The sequence below is a fragment of the Mustelus asterias genome, unplaced genomic scaffold (assembly GCF_964213995.1).
Source record: "Mustelus asterias unplaced genomic scaffold, sMusAst1.hap1.1 HAP1_SCAFFOLD_178, whole genome shotgun sequence".
In the NCBI taxonomy this organism is placed as follows: Eukaryota; Metazoa; Chordata; class Chondrichthyes; order Carcharhiniformes; family Triakidae; genus Mustelus; species Mustelus asterias.
In genome coordinates this window covers 173854-189892 of record NW_027590179.1, presented here as the reverse complement: position 1 = coordinate 189892, position 16039 = coordinate 173854, and the positions used below count along the sequence as shown (strand labels likewise).

The following is a 16039-nucleotide window of genomic DNA, read 5'->3' as shown; positions in this document are numbered from 1 at the left end:
GATTTTGAACGTTAGCTCTATTCTCTCTTCACAGAGGCTTTCAGACCTGTTGAGATTTTCTGGCATTTTTTGACCTTGTTTCAGATTCCAGCATCCGCAGGAAATTTGTTTATATCAAGAGGCTCTTGTCAGACGGACTTGTCCCTGGAATACAAAAAAAACCCGCTGAAATTGAAAAAAATGCGCCAAGTTACCATAGATAGGCGAGATTAAAACCATTGCAGGCAGTTTCCCTGGTGGTCAATGGTTCGGATTTGTTGTTTTCACCACTGCGGCCCGAGTTCGATTCCCGGTCAGAAAATGAAGATTTATTGTTTTCTTGCAGGACATGATGCAGATGGAGTTGCAATTACTTCTTGATCGAAAGCATGAGTGATATTACTGCCAGTTTCAACAGCAGAGAGAAAAATCCGCCCCATTCCACAAGCTCGTCAATTACCCACAGCAATTTGTACTTGCATCGCCTCTTTTGGTTCCTACAGTCAAAATGAACAATGAAACATTCTTGTAGAATCCCTACAGTACAGAAGGAGACCGTTCGGCCCATCGGGTCCGCACTGACAACAATCCCACCCACGCCCTATTCCCGGAAACCCACATATTTACCCTGATAATCCCGCTGACAGGCGGGTCAATTTAGCATGGCCAAGCAACCGAACTCACACATCTTTGGAAAGGAAACCGGAGCACACGGAGGAAACCCACGCAGACAAGGTGCAAACTCCGCACAGGCAGTGACCTGAGGAATTTAACCTGAGCCAATGGCGCTGTGGGGCATCATTGCTAACCACTGTGCCACCATGCCGTCCTTTTCTACTGAATTTAATTTTACTGCAGTGTTAGTATCAACCTGTGATAAACCGTCTTGTGGTAATTCTGCTGAACAACATTAACTTATCACTGTTAATGGACATGGGTTCCAACCCCAAGTTGGGCGCCACTGTTCTTAAACTTTGCTGCTTTTCTGGGCAGGTCGTGCCTTACGAGCCTGGTTGAGTTCTTTGAAAATGTGACCAAACACATTGACGAAGGAAGAGCGGTGGATGTGGTCTATATGGACTTCAGCAAGGCGTTCGATAAGGTCCCCCATGCAAGACTTCTTGAGAAAGTGAGAGGGCATGGGATCCAAGGGGCTGTTGCCTTGTGGATCCAGAACTGGCTTGCCTGCAGAAGGCAGAGAGTGGCTGTGGAGGGGTCTTTCTCTGCATGGAGGTCAGTGACCAGTGGAGTGCCCCAGGGATCTGTTCTGGGACCCTTGCTGTTTGTCATTTTCATAAATGACCTGGATGAGGAAGTGGAGGGATGGGTTGGTAAGTTTGCTGACGACACCAAGGTAGGTGGTGTTGTGGATAGTTTGGAGGGATGTCAGAAGTTGCAGCGAGACATAGATAGAATGCAAGACTGGGCGGAGAAGTGGCAGATGGACTTCAACCCGGATAAGTGTGCAGTGATCCATTTTGGCAGATCCAATGGGATGAAGCAGCAGTATAATATGAAGGGTACCATTCTTAGCAGTGTAGAGGATCAGAAGGACCTTGGGGTCCGGGTCCATAGGACTCTTAAATCGGCCTCGCAGGTGGAGGATGCGGTCAAGAAGGCGTACGGCGTACTAGCCTTCATTAATCGAGGGATTGAGTTTAGGAGTCGGGAGATAATGCTGCAGCTTTATAGGACCCTGGTTAGACCCCACTTGGAGTACTGCGCGCAGTTCTGGTCACCTCATTACAGGAAAGATGTTGAAGCCATTGAAAGGGTGCAGAGGAGATTTACAAGGATGTTGCCTGGATTGGGGGGCATGCCTTATGAGGATAGGTTGAGGGAGCTTGGTCTCTTCTCCCTGGAGAGACGAAGGATGTGAGGTGACCTGATAGAGGTTTACAAGATGTTGAGAGGTCTGGATAGGGTAGACTCTCAGAGGCTATTTCCAAGGGCTGAAATGGTTGCTACGAGAGGACACAGGTTTAAGGTGCTGGGGGGTAGGTACAGAGGAGATGTCAGGGGTAAGTTTTTCACTCAGAGGGTGGTGGGTGAGTGGAATCGGCTGACGTCGGTGGTGGTGGAGGCAAACTCGTTGGGGTCTTTTAAGAGACTTCTGGATGAGTACATGGGATTTAATGGGATTGAGGGCTATAGATAGGCCTAGAGGTAGGGATATGATCAGCGCAACTTGTGGGCCGAAGGGCCTATTTGTGCTGTGGCTTTCTATGTTCTATGTTCAAAATCCAGCTCTCCATTTCTCCGGCAGCGTCAACGCTCAAACTGACACCAGATGACAGTACAGCCGGTACAACTTGAGAGCTATTTTTACTGACGCCCACGGACCCATTGCCAACCCGCAACTGTTTGCTTTTGAAGGATCATGGTAAGGAAACAGTACAAGCTCCGTCCCTGGGTGGTCTGGACCCACCAACCTTTCGGTTAACAGCCGAACGCGCTGACCAATTGCACCACAGAGACTGATACAGCAGCTGTTAACTATATTCTAATCCAGGGTGTCAATGATCACAATTCTATTTCTGCGAAACCTGTTCCAGAACTACAACATCACCGCACCATTTACAAGTCTACACAAGTCTCTTTGTTTATTTCGATCCCGTAGTATTGCTGTGGTGTAGCGGTTATACCCTTTCTCCTATGAACGTGCAGCTGAAATGAATCCATGTCTCTTGCCAGAGGGAGGAATTCAACGGCAGTGTAGGGAACTGACCACCAGAAGCCCAAGGATGCAATACTTTCGATTCAATCATCAATAACACCATTCACAACTGCATCTCCTTCCAATATTATGATCCGTTTCCCTCAGGATTTGTTCCACAATTGAATATTTTCCTTGTTCTCTCCTCATTTTGAAATGACAGGCGCTTCAATATACAACACAAACACAACCTGATGGACAAACAGTGGGAGACAGGTCTCTGGGTAACGCAAATCTCAGGGTGACCATTTTCAGATTCACAACAGTCAGATTTTCAGTCAAATTAAGGAATTTATCACTGAAATGCTTTGGAAAGTTGCTGTGAATATTGTTTGTGACTCGCTCGGGCATTGTGTAAATGCTACTCGAATGTTCAGTGAGTGGGCTATCAGCTATCTGCGATTTGATGAGTCTCTGATCGGTATATTGTGACGTTTTACCTGGGTTGGAGTTCTGTGTCCCTGGGATGGGCAGTAACTCCCTGATTGAAGCTGCAGTTGCCACTTACCACTTTCTGCTGTCTGTGGGCGATTGGAGAGTGCGGGGTAAGATCCTGCTGCCTGTCCCTGTCTTACTCATTGTGGAAGAGAGAATCTTTGATGGGTTTGTTCCCCTCTCTGAAATGTGGCGTCAAATGACTGTTATTAATGGAGGTGACGCTGTGGTAGCCTTTAATATTCTGACACAAATTCGTACGGCACAGTGCCGTAGTGGCGCAATCGGTTAGCGCATGGTGTTTATACAGCAGTGCGGCCTGCGGGCTATGCCCAGGTTGTAAATTCGAGCCTCATCTGAGGCGCAGATGCTTTAGGTGGGGCGAGTTATCGCTCGACCAGCTAACATTCTGGGGACTGCCAGGACAGCTGGTGGGATTTGAATACAATACCAAAAATCTGGAATTGAGAATCCATTGATGACCGTGAAAGCATTTTCGATTGTTGAATGAACCCATATGATTCACCAATGTATCTTTGGAAGGAAATCTGCTCTTCCGACCTGGTCGGGCCTGCATGTGACTCCAGAGCCACAGCAATATGGTTGCATCTCAACTCGGGTTGGGCAGTGAATGATGGCCAGCGACGGCAATGTTTCAGGAATGAACAAATGAAAAAACCCGAATGTGCAAGTTTGAGAGAAACTTTCTGAATAGTGAGAGCTGGAAACGGTAACCAGTTCAAGATATTCTGTCGGGTTTGAGTGTGTACAGAAATGTGGAGGGGAGGGGAAAATGCAACTCTGTGTAACATACTTATTCAGCAATTAGCGTGAATTATTGTTCTTTTCCTCTCTCTGAGGTTAAAAGTATGTATAAATGTTTCCACCTGTTTTGGAACTGGGAACCTTTCGTGTGTCAGATGAATGTGATAAACACTACACTACAAAAACGATGCTCGACAACTGACTGGAATGTCGAACCGTGCTGTATGATTGTACTTCAGAGTCATGTATTCTCTGTTTCTGAAGTGTGGTGTTTAATAAATTCACCTAACATGTTAATGGTTCCCTGTGTGAAATAGGACAACAACAGTGTTCAAACTTCCTCATCTCTCAGTGTGAGGAAAAGTTACCTCATTTCCGTTTGTTATTAAATATTGACAGAAAACATTATCTCTCAGCCTAACTGCAGTTGCATTTCCAAGTGTTAAATAATATTCTGCAAAATGCTCATTTAAAGTAAAGTTATTTATTAGTTACAAGTAAGGCTTATACTTCAATGAAGACACTGTTAAATTCCTTAGTCGCGAGACTCCAGCGCCTGTTGCGGTCAATGCACATAACCAGCACGTCTTTCAGGCTGTGAGAAGAAACCCATGCAGACACGGGGCGAACGTGCAAGCGCCACACAGACAGTGACCAAAGCTGGGAATTGAGCCTGGGTCTTTAGCGCTGTGAGATAGCAGTGCTGACCACTGTACCACCTTGACATGGCAAAAGAGAAAAAAAGGTGCAAATGTCATTTTATGATTCTAATGTTAGATGAATTTCTCTGCCGCATGAAAGAAAGGGTTTCGAGCCGAATTGTACTTCCACAAATCAGGTTCTGATGTTGAATCAGACTGCACGGTTTGACCTTCTAAACCAGTCGCTTTTGTCCTCAGCGGACTTTCTGTATTGAAGGTGTTATCACATTCTATTCATATTTGTGCAGGTCCCAGGCAATAACCGGGGTACAAACAAGAACAAAGAACAAAGAACAAAGAACAATACAGCACAGGAACAGGCCCTTCGGCCCTCCAAGCCCGCGCCGCTCCCCGGTCCAGGATTGAATCCTGAATCCAGGATCCCCGCCCAATTTTCCAGCCTATCTACATACCAATATCCTATCCACCGAGCTGTCCCTCACAGCTACGATGCTTTGTTCATTACAACCTATTAACTTACCCCCACCCCCCCATTCCAGACCATGTGATCTCCAGGGAGAGGCGAAAACCCAGAGTGAAAAACCCCAGGGCCAATATGGGGAAAAAAAATCTGGGAAATTCCTCTCCGACCCCCTGAGGCGATCGAAACGAGTCCAGGAGATCACAATGGCCCCGATCGGAAAATGCTTCCCAACCCTAGTCATTTCCACTTCCACGAACACCATATGAATCCCCTGCCCCCGAGACAGGTTCCCAACTATCCGGAGTCTCACTCTGTACTGGCACCAGCAAGATGATCGTAGAATGAAGCCTTGAAACGAGAAAACAGGAACAATTAGCCCGCGCCGCTCCCTGGTCCAAACTAGATCACTCTTTTGTATCCCTCCATTCCCACTCCGTTCATATAGCTGTCTAGATAAGTCTTAAACGTTCCCAGTGTGTCCGCCTCCACCACCTTGCCCGGCAACACATTCCAGGCCCCCACGACCCTCTGTGTGAAATATGTCCTTCTGATATCTGTGTTAAACCTCCCCCCCTTCACCTTGAACCTATGACCCCTCGTGAACGTCACCACCGACCCGGGGAAAAGCTTCCCACCGTTCACCCTATCTATGCCTTTCATAATTTTATACACCTCTATTAAGTCTCCCCTCATCCTCCGTCTTTCCAAGGAGAACAACCCCAGTTTCCCCAATCTCTCCTCATAACCAAGCCCCTCCATACCAGGCAACATCCTGGTAAACCTCCTCTGCACTCTCTCCAAAGCCTCCACGTCCTTCTGGTAGTGTGGCGACCAGAACTGGACGCAGTATTCCAAATGCGGCCGAACCAACGTTCTATACATCTGCAACATCAGACCCCAACTTTTATACTCTATGCCCCGTCCTATAAAGGCAAGCATGCCATATGCCTTCTTCACCACCTTCTCCACCTGTGACGTCACCTTCAAAGATCTGTGGACTTGCACACCCAGGTCCCTCTGCATCTCTACACCCTTTATGGTTCTTCCATTTATCGTGTAGCTCCTCCCTACATTATTCCCACCAAAATGCATCACTTCGCATTTATCAGCATTGAACTCCATCTGCCATTTCCTTGCCCAAATTTCCAGCCTATCTATATCCTTCTGTAGCCTCTGACAATGTTCCTCACTATCTGCAAGTCCTGCCAGTTTTGTTATCAAAACTCCCTGCTCTGAAGTTTCCGAATTCCAGTTTATGGTTAAATGTGAACTGAAAAGGGGATCAATCAAAATATTGACACCCATTGGTCTTCACCATTTCTTAGAAAACTTATGCAGCTAAATCGCCAGTGCTTTTTGCCGGCAGGGGGTGTTTGGAGATGGGGGAGACTGAAATATTGCTGCTTTCCCCTGTCTCATTAACTGTGTAACTGAGTAAGAGAGAATAATTTATGGGTTGGTGAGAATGGAATAATTGAACGGATTTCTAATGGGTTAGCTGCAGACACAAGTTACGTCTAATAGTCAGAGACCCCCCATTGCAGACACATCCATGTCATCGGGAACCGGCTCTCCAACAACCGGTGCCGTCTCCATTCAAGCCTTTTCGGTGTCTTGTCTGAAACCAAATATTCTGACTATTCCGAAATTGATATTAGATTTGAATTGCTGATGTGCAGGAACGAGAATCCTTTCAATGTCTCTGATCAGTTATTTTTACTGATAACATCGGAATCAAAGTTCCAGCCTCTTAAAGAAGGGAAGGTTGCCTTGATTGTCTCTGCTCAGTCAGACAGTCCACCCTTCAATCTCCTCTGATTCCAGTTCCCAAACAGTTTCTAAAGATTCGCAAAGCTGAGGGCAGTGTTTTCTGGTTTGCTTCCTACTCCATTTTCCCCATCTGCCAACTGACAATATTTTACAAAGTCTCCGCTCAATCCTCCGCCTTTCCAGGGATGAGGAAATTCAGTTTTGTGGTGAGGTTATAGAGACCGGGCTTGTACTCTTGAGAGCAAAGTTAGTTAAGCAGAGATTTCACGGAGCTGCGGGGAGAATTGGATGATTTGGAGAACTCCTCCAAGGAAACATAGATACGCCGGATGACCAATTTGCCTTTCAAAGATTCTATGGTTCTCGTTGCTTCATGTCGCAGTCGCTTTATTTATTGTTGGACACCCTGAAAAGTGAGTCGGCGCAGGATGATAAGAGACTTCTGTAGATTCAACTGGCTCTATTTCCGTCCAACAGTTCCGAGTGCCGCTGAGAGTCACCGCACGCTTCACTCAATATTGAATCTGCGGTACCCCGCCCACAGCTTCCGTTTGCTGTTCTCACTCTGACCCGATTGTGTGATTGGACAGATTGTTGGCGTTGCACCATTCCTCTCATTGGTTGGATAAGCAGTGCAATGGGACGGGGATCTGTATTTGTGTCTCTGATGGAGGATTTCCCTCACTGATGAGTTATAGACTAAGGATGATCATGGAGAACTGACTCGCTCAGATCCTCATCATTATCTCAGTCCTCAGTAAGTTTTTTCCTTCCCAGTAAAACTACATGCTCCTCCTGACTGCTGCAACCCAGATGTTATTGTTAAAACAGCAGTGACGGCGGAGATGATAATTGTATCGCTCAATATGAGGCTGACTCGGATTGTCATTATTGTTGTTATTTCTGTTAGAATGGAGCCACCAAGACAAAGTGGAACAACTGGGTCCTGAAATATCGGTTAAGGAGGAAAGTAACGTGATACTAACCTGCACCTTGGAAACTAGCCATTCTAATCCTTATGTGTACTGTTATAGTCAGCTCCAGTGGACATATTTCAGCTTATTGGAGAGAACGTGCAAAGGAATACCAACATCGATGATCGGGTTTCTTCTAAATTTGATTTAAAAATAACAACACTAGCGAGCTAACGATCATGAACGCACTGATTTTCGGCAGCGCCGTGTATTTCTGTGCCATGGAGCCCACGCTGCTGCAGAGATATATCGAATGCGGTGCAAAAACCCCACACTGGCAGTTCTAGTTAGTTTCCAGCAGGGTGCGCTCACACACGAGCGGCTAATTCAGTTTCCACAGAGAGAGTGACGGAGATTCTCAACATTGCAACACAAAAACAACACTGAAAAACAGCAAGTGGTGTTGTCCAGTTGCACAGTTGTATTAATTAATGATCGTAACTTACAGTTGTAGAATCATAGAATCCCTTCAGTGCCGAAGAAGGCCATTCAGTCCATCGAGTCTGCGCCGACAACAAACCAACCCAGGCCCTTTCCCGTAACCCCATTGATTCCCCCTTACACTAGGGTTAATTTAGCATGGCAAATGAACCTAATTGGTATAAGATTGTAGAATCGATCTGAGATACATTAAATGGTTTTCCACGCCTTTCTCTGCCTATTTGTTCCTGACTGCTCTTGTCGTTACTGATTTGTGAAAATTATGCCCATTTCCATTCCCAGTCTTAAACGCAAACATTTAATGCTTTTTCTGTTACCTTGTCCTTTAATTCAGAACCTCTCCAATCTGCTACTCAGCTATTCGGTCCCGCTTTCCATCCACATGACTGATGAAGATTTCGCTTTGTATTGAATCATTTACAAACCCTAACACTCTTGGTGCGAACCTGCTGGTCCGCAGTATGGAATGAAAATTGAGCTGCCGATCTTACAGAGAGGGAAAATTATAGAATTTCCAAAGTGACATTGTTATTGAGCTCAGCTCTTTGCAGATAAATCCTACCTGTGACCACACTGCCGATGGCAACTCCCACCCACAGCTTTCCTGTGCTGTTCTAACTCTGATCAGCCTCACATGTGCTGTTTTGTTAGAGATTTTATTGTAGATATTCATCTTTGCTGCTTTATCCTGTTTGGCACTCTTTGGATCAGCAGTCCAATGGCGGGGGGCGGGGGGGGGGGGGCAAGTTGTTTTCGACTCTGAAAGAGGATTTCACACACTGCAAAGTTACAAATTGAGGGAACATCATAAGGAAATATCTCAGACCATTCATTATTCTATCATTTCTTATCAAGTAGATGTTCCAACTAAACAAAATCATCCTCCCCTGCACCACTCCTGCTATGCCAAACAGGATTAATAACAAACTGCTTCTCATGTTGCTGTAAGGATGGATATTGTCATTCTCCATGTCAGAAGAGAGCCATCAGGACTCGGGATCAGTCTGTTGCTAAAATGGCAGTTGAAGAGGAAGTAATTCCCTTTCGTTTGATGTCCAAATTCATTTTACTCCTTTCATCTCTCCGCCAATAGGACGAATTGCAGATAAAGGAGCTGCGAGATCATTGGTGCATTGAAGAACAAAAGAACTAGAAGCCGATAGGATGTCATCTGATGACGTTTTCAGTAAACCAATAAACAGGGGCCTGGATGTGACTCAACGTCTTCCCAACTCTTGACCAAAACAACTTCAGCTTCAACCCGCTCTGGTCAAATCCGCCGCGAGCTCTCTGCAAACATGTCTCCAGTTAATTATTCCTCACAGTGGCAGCTCTTTTAACCGGTAAATTCACAAGTTGCTCAACTCTGTGTTACACATCGTAACCACTCAGTATATTCTGCCGGGCAGTTCGCTCACTGCAAGGGGGAGGGGTGGGTATTCGGGGAGTGGATTGATCCCAACATCGAAATGTTATCTGGATCTCGCTGGTCTCAACGCTGCACAGTTGGGATTAGGCTAATTTCGCCCTGGGAATGAGAGATAATGAGTTGGGCTGAAATTCAAGCTCCTCTGATACCAGTAAATGACTTTGGCAAACATCAAACTTCAAACACACAAACAGTGAGCAGTTTCAAGTTATAGGGACTGAAGGTGAGGACCTGATCTCGTTAGAAAGAATAGAATGTTTACGATGGAAGTTTTATTTAATCACCGCAAGCACCTCCCGCTCCAGCCGCTGAACTGCGTTGTTTCTCTCTGCGATTATTGTTCAAGCTGACGGCTGATTCAGTGGTTGGGCGGGGGGCGGGGGGGGGGGGGGAGGAGGGGAGTGGGGGGTGATGTTTTGGGGACAGAATGAAGTCTTTTTATTTAGTTTAATATTTCTTTGGGTTCATACAGGACATTGTGGAGGAGATTCTGTTTCACAGGCACCGGCAGCGGTCACAGTCACTGAAGGAGATGATGTTCAGTTGTTCGGTAATTATTCAACTTCAAGTAACACTCCTTACTTATCTGGACCGTCAGTAATCTAGCGGCTCCATGGAGTATCTACTGTTGAGATATAGATACAGCGAGGACACACAGAGATCGCCAGGGGACCGTTTTACACCGGAGCTCAATGATGCAACACGCACTGGCCCGCTGAAAGTGTCTAAAACAGAGCTGGCAGACTCCGGGGTGTATTACTGTGCACCGAGTCCCAGAGACACACAGAGCAAGGCTGAACCGGTACAAAGACTCTCAGAGCCTCACCCAAAATAGCAGAGCGTTCGGCAAAGGTTGTGATCAGAGTGAGTCAGAAATGGAAACTGAAATCGTGGTGATTTCTCAAACTTTTAATTCTGGAATATGTTTTCATTAATAATAAATATATGACCGGAATAACGAAATGGCGACAGTTTAAAGAATTTACATTAGTATATATATAGAGTTTGATGTCCCAAAGTGTTTCCCCGTCACGATGGAAAACACAGCAGGCAATTTGCACTCAGCATATCATTTCATCCAGTAATATTGCAGTGTTCTGTCTGTTTCCGTGATTGTGATTGTCAAACATGCATTTCTCCTTGTCTTCTTGGAAACAATGGCCATGCGATGCATCACGTCCACCTGAGAAGGAAGACGGTGTCCTCGATTTAATAGGTCACCAAGAGGCTGGCAGCTCTGACGGTGCAGCAGTTCCTGACCACTGCACTGTCTCCTCGGTAAGATCCCGGAGTGTTTTTCCTGACTGACTCCCGGTGTCCTGTGGAACGGAAAGAATCTCTGACCCGACTGGGGACGGAATCCTCAAAATTCCAGGAGGTCGCGACAGCTCACTCAAACAATCCAGGAAAAAAATTGAAATAGAAACAATAAAATTAAAAATAAAGTTCACGGTGCCCCGTAGAAACAGGAGGACAACGAATTTAGCTTCTAGAATCAAATTTCACTCGAAAACAACAACTATTTTACTTTTATTGCGGCTTTTACAGATTCCATATGCCCCAAAACACTTTCTAACTGCCGGAAGCTCATTACCAGTGTAGTCACTGCTGTTATGTTAGAAACTTTATTAACGCAGAGAACAGTGGGAATGTTTAATTATCTCTCAAAAAGGACTATAATTCTGACCCTAGAGTAAAGGAATTTCCGGGTTACTTCGATCTTGTCACAAACAGTATCCAAATGGATACCTCTTTCTCTTTCTCTCTCTCTGTCTCTCTCTCTCTCTTTATGCTACACTGAGGACCGACGTTGATTAGTAGCACTGTGCTAAACGTCTTATTCATGCTACCCAGTGACATTGGAATACACTGATTGATAAAAGTCAATTTGAAAGACTGCTGCGCCACTCTTCACATCTTCCAGACTTTTCCATTGGATTGGGCAATGACTTTGCCTGACAAAGTACCGCAGTCGTTTCCATTACCTCTGCAGTATTACCGATCGGGAAACGCGCCCACTCTTACCACCTGTCATGAAGTAGATTGGAAGAGTTTACAAGCTGATCATCAACCTGTGAATCGGAAAAGGATCACACTTTCTGCAGGCATAAGACCCTGAAGTGGGATTGGAACCCCAAGCTTCTGGTCCAGAAGACATGGTTCTGTGTCGATGCTTCGATAATTCACATAGACGCTCTTGTCCTGAATAAAATGTGTTTTGTGTTGGTGTCGCGACGCCCAGGTATTTCCCGTACTCCAGCCGTCACCTGTAACAGCGGTGAAGTGGCGGATCTGAAAGTTTTGTTCTCAGATGTCATGGAACGCCATCTAGTGGAATCTTATACCATAAGACCGAGGAGCAGAACTCGGCCCATCGAGTCTGCTCCGCCATTCAATCATGGCGGATATTTTTCTCATCCCCATTCTCCTGCCTTTTCTGCATAACCCCGATCCCCTTATTAATTAATAACCTATCTTTCTCTGCCCTTAAGACACTCAATGACGTGGCCTCCACAGCTTTCTGCAGCAAAGAGTTCTGCAGATTCACGACTATCTGGCTGAAGAAATTCCTCCTCACCTCTGTGTTAAAGGATCGCCCCTTTAGCCTGATGTGGTGCCCTCTGGTTCTAGGTTTACCTACTACAGGAATCATCCTCTCCACGTCCACTCTACCCAGGCCTCGCAGAATCTTATACGTTTCAATAAGATTCCCCCTCTTTCTTCTAAACTCCAACGAGTACAGACTCAGAGTCCTCAACTGTTCCTCATACGACAAGCTCTTCATTCCAGGGATCACTCTTGTGAACCTCCTCCGGACCCTTTCCAAGGCCAGCACATCCTGGATATAAATTGTCCCTTTGGTTGGATATAAACTGTTCCATTGGTAAGACACAGCATGGGTTCATGAAGGGCAGGTCATGTTTGACTAATTTGCTGGAATTCTTTGAGAACATTGCATGCACAGTGGACAATGGGGAGTCTGTGGATGTGGTGTATCTGGATTTTCAGAAGGCGTTTGACAGGGTGCCGCACCAAAGACTGCTGCAGGTAATTAAGAAGGCAAATGGAATTCTGTCCTTCATTGCTAGAGGGATGGAGTTAAAAACAGCGAGGTTATGTTGCAGCTGTATAGGGTGCTGGTGAGGCCACATCTGGAGTACTGTGGAGAGGTTTGGTCTCCTTACTTGTGAAAGGATATACTGGCACTGGAGGGGGGGCAGATGAGATTCACTAGATTGATTCCGAAGTTGAGAGGTTTGGCTTATGAGGAGAGACTGAGTAGACTGGGGATATACTCATTGGAATTCAGAAGAATGATGGGAGATCTTACAGAAACATATAAGATTAATAAGGGAGTAGATAAGATAGAAGCAGGGAAGTTGTTTCCACTGGTGTGTGAAACGAGAACTAGGGGGCACGGCCTCAAAATAAGAGAGAGCAGATTTAGGATTGAGTTGAGGAGGATCTTCTTCACACAAAGGGTTGTGCATCTGTGGAGTCCCCTGCTGAGTGAAGTAATTGATGCTACCTCATTGAATGTTTTTAAGAAAAGGATAGGTAAATTTGTGAACAGTAAAGAAATTAAGGGTTATGGTGAGCGGGCGGGTAAGTGGAGCTGAGTCCACGAAAAGATCAGCCCTGACCTTATTGAATGGCGGAGCAGGCGCGAGGGGCGCGATGACCGACTCCTGCTCCTAGTTCTTATCTTCTTATCCTTCCTTAGATATGGGGCCCAAAACTGCTCAGAATACTCTAAATGGGTTCTGACCAGAGCCTTATACAGCCTCAGAGGTACATCACTGCTCTTGTATTCTAACCCTCTCGAAATGAATGCCAATTGCAAATGCCTTCCTAACTGCCGACTGAACATGCAAGTTAACCTCAAGAGAATCTTGAACAATGACTCCCAAGTCCCTTTGTGTTTCTGTTTTCCTGAGCATTTTCTCATTTAGAAAAAAAAAACTATGCCTCCATTCCTCCTTCCAAAGTGCATAACCTCATACTTTTCGACATTGTATTCCATCTGTCACTTCTTTGCCCACTCCCCTAACCTGTCCAAGTCCTTCTGCAGCCCCCATGCTTCCTCAATATTACCTTTCCCTCTACGTATCTTTATATCATCTGCAAACTTAGTAACACTGCCTTCAGCTCCTTCCTCCAAATCGTTGATGTATTTCATGAAAAGTTGTGGTCACAGCAGTGACCCCTGAGGCACACCACCAGTCAACGGTTGCCATTCTGAGAAAGTCACATTTATCCCCATTCTCTGCCTCTGCCAGTCATCCAATCCTCTATCCATGCCAGGATCTTACGCTGAACACCATGGGCGCTTAACTTCTTTAACATTCTCCTATGCGGCACCTTGTCAAAGGCCTTCTGGATATCTAAATAAATCATGTCCATTTGCTCTCCTTTATCTACTTCCTTGTTACCGCCTCAAAGAACTCTAACAGATTTGACAGACAAGGCCACCCCTTGACAAACCGTGCTGATTCAGGCCTAATCTATCATGCATCCAAGTACTCCACGATCTCATCTTTAATAATGGAATCTAAAATCTTGCCAGTGCCTGACGTTATGCTAACCGGCCTATAATTTCCCGTCTGCTGCCTCCCACCCTTCGTAAACAGCGGTGTTACATTAGCTACTTTCCAGCCCTCTGGTACTCTCCCTGCCTCCAGTGATTCCTGAAAGATCACCACCAATGTCTCCACACTTTCCTCAGCCACCTCTTTTAGAACCCTGGGGTGTAGTCCACCCGGTCCAGGTGATTTATCCACCTTCATACCTTTTCATTTTCCCTAGAACCTTCTCCTTAGAGATGGCCACGACATTCACCTGTGCTCGCTGACTCTCTTAGAGCTGTTGCATCCCACTGGCGTCTTTCAAAAAGCTTTTCAAAAAGCTTTTAAAGGCTTCCCAATCCTCTGGCTTCCCACTAATCCTTTCCACTTTGAATGTCTCTTTTGCTTTTATGCATTCCTTGACTTCCCTCGTCAGCCATGGATGCCTCGTCCCGCATCAGCCACCGCCCATCCCCCCCCCCCCCCCCCCCGCCCATCCACCACCCCCCCCCCCCCCCCGCCCCCTCCCCCCGCCCTTAGAATGTTTCCTCCTCCTTGGGTTGAATTTCTGTTGCGCTTCCCGAATAACTCTCAAAAACTCCTGCCAGTGCCATTCCACTGTCTTCCCTGCTAGGCTCCTTTTCCAATCAACTTTGGCCAGCTCCTCCCTCATGCCTTTGTCGTTGCCTTATTTGTAATACCATTACATCTGCTTCCAGCTTCTCCTTCTCAAACTGCAGGGTACGTTCTATCATATTGTGGTCACTGCTCCCTCAGGGTTCCTTCACCTTACGTTACCTAACCAAGTCTGCCTCGTTACACATTACCAAATCCAGAATTGCCTGTTCCCAAGTAGGCTCTGTCACAAGCTGCTCCAAAACAAAACTCATAGACATTCCACAAATTCCTTTTCTTGGGATGCACTACCTACCTGATTTTCCAGTTCACCTGCATATTGAAGTCCCCCATGCTTATTGTAATATTGGCCTTTTTATATGCCTTTTCTATCTCCTGATTCATTTTCTGCCCCACATCCTGACAACTGCTCGGGGGCCTGTACATAACTCCCATCAGGGTCTTTTTAGCTTTGCGATTCCTCAACTCTCCCAACATTCTATGCCTTCTGTTCCTATATCACTTCTTGGCATCGATTTAACTTCATTCCTGACTAACAATGCAACCCCGCCCCCTTTGCCCATCTGTCCGTCCTTCTGATAGGACACATATCCTTGGATATTTAGGTCCCAGCCTGATCCCCTTGCAGCCACGTCTCTGTGATAATCACAACATCGTACCAGCCAATTTCAATGTGCACAAAAAGCTCATTTATCTTGTTCTGTATACTGCAATATAGTATACCATATTGGTACAAGGCCCTCTGTCCTGAATTGACCACCTCCCCTATCAAACTTGTCATCTTTTTTGCTCGGTCGTAGGTTCCTGCCAGTTTCCATACTCTCTGTTGTATTACGTGGTCTGGAAAATTTACTAACCTCTCCTGAGCCCTCAGCTCCATAAACCTTCACTTCTACCTCTCCTTTAACTCTGATTTCAAAATTCTCCATATAACTGACCCCCCCACCCCCGCCCCACTATTTAGTTTAAAGCCCTCTCTACAACCCTAGTTGGACCATTCGTCAAGGCTCGAGTCCCAGAACGATTCAGATGAAGACCATCCCATCGGAACGGGTCCCCTCTTCCCCAACACTGGTGCCAATGTCCTATGAATTCAAACCTATTCCTTCCACACCTATCTTTGAGCGATGCATTTATCACCTTAATCTTATGTACCCTGTGCCGATTAGCTCCTGGCTCAGATAGCAATCCACAGATTATCACC

The 16039-nt window shown here is 46.0% G+C and overlaps 1 protein-coding gene and 1 non-coding gene across 2 annotated transcripts in view; both read right to left on the bottom strand.

Moving 5' to 3' along the window:
* The window catches only part of LOC144485255 (uncharacterized), a 182814-nt gene that overhangs the window by 117292 nt on the left and 49483 nt on the right, over nt 1-16039 (bottom strand).
* Nucleotides 2384-2457, bottom strand: trnan-guu (transfer RNA asparagine (anticodon GUU)). The gene has a single exon. It is a non-coding gene; the product is annotated as a tRNA-Asn (tRNA).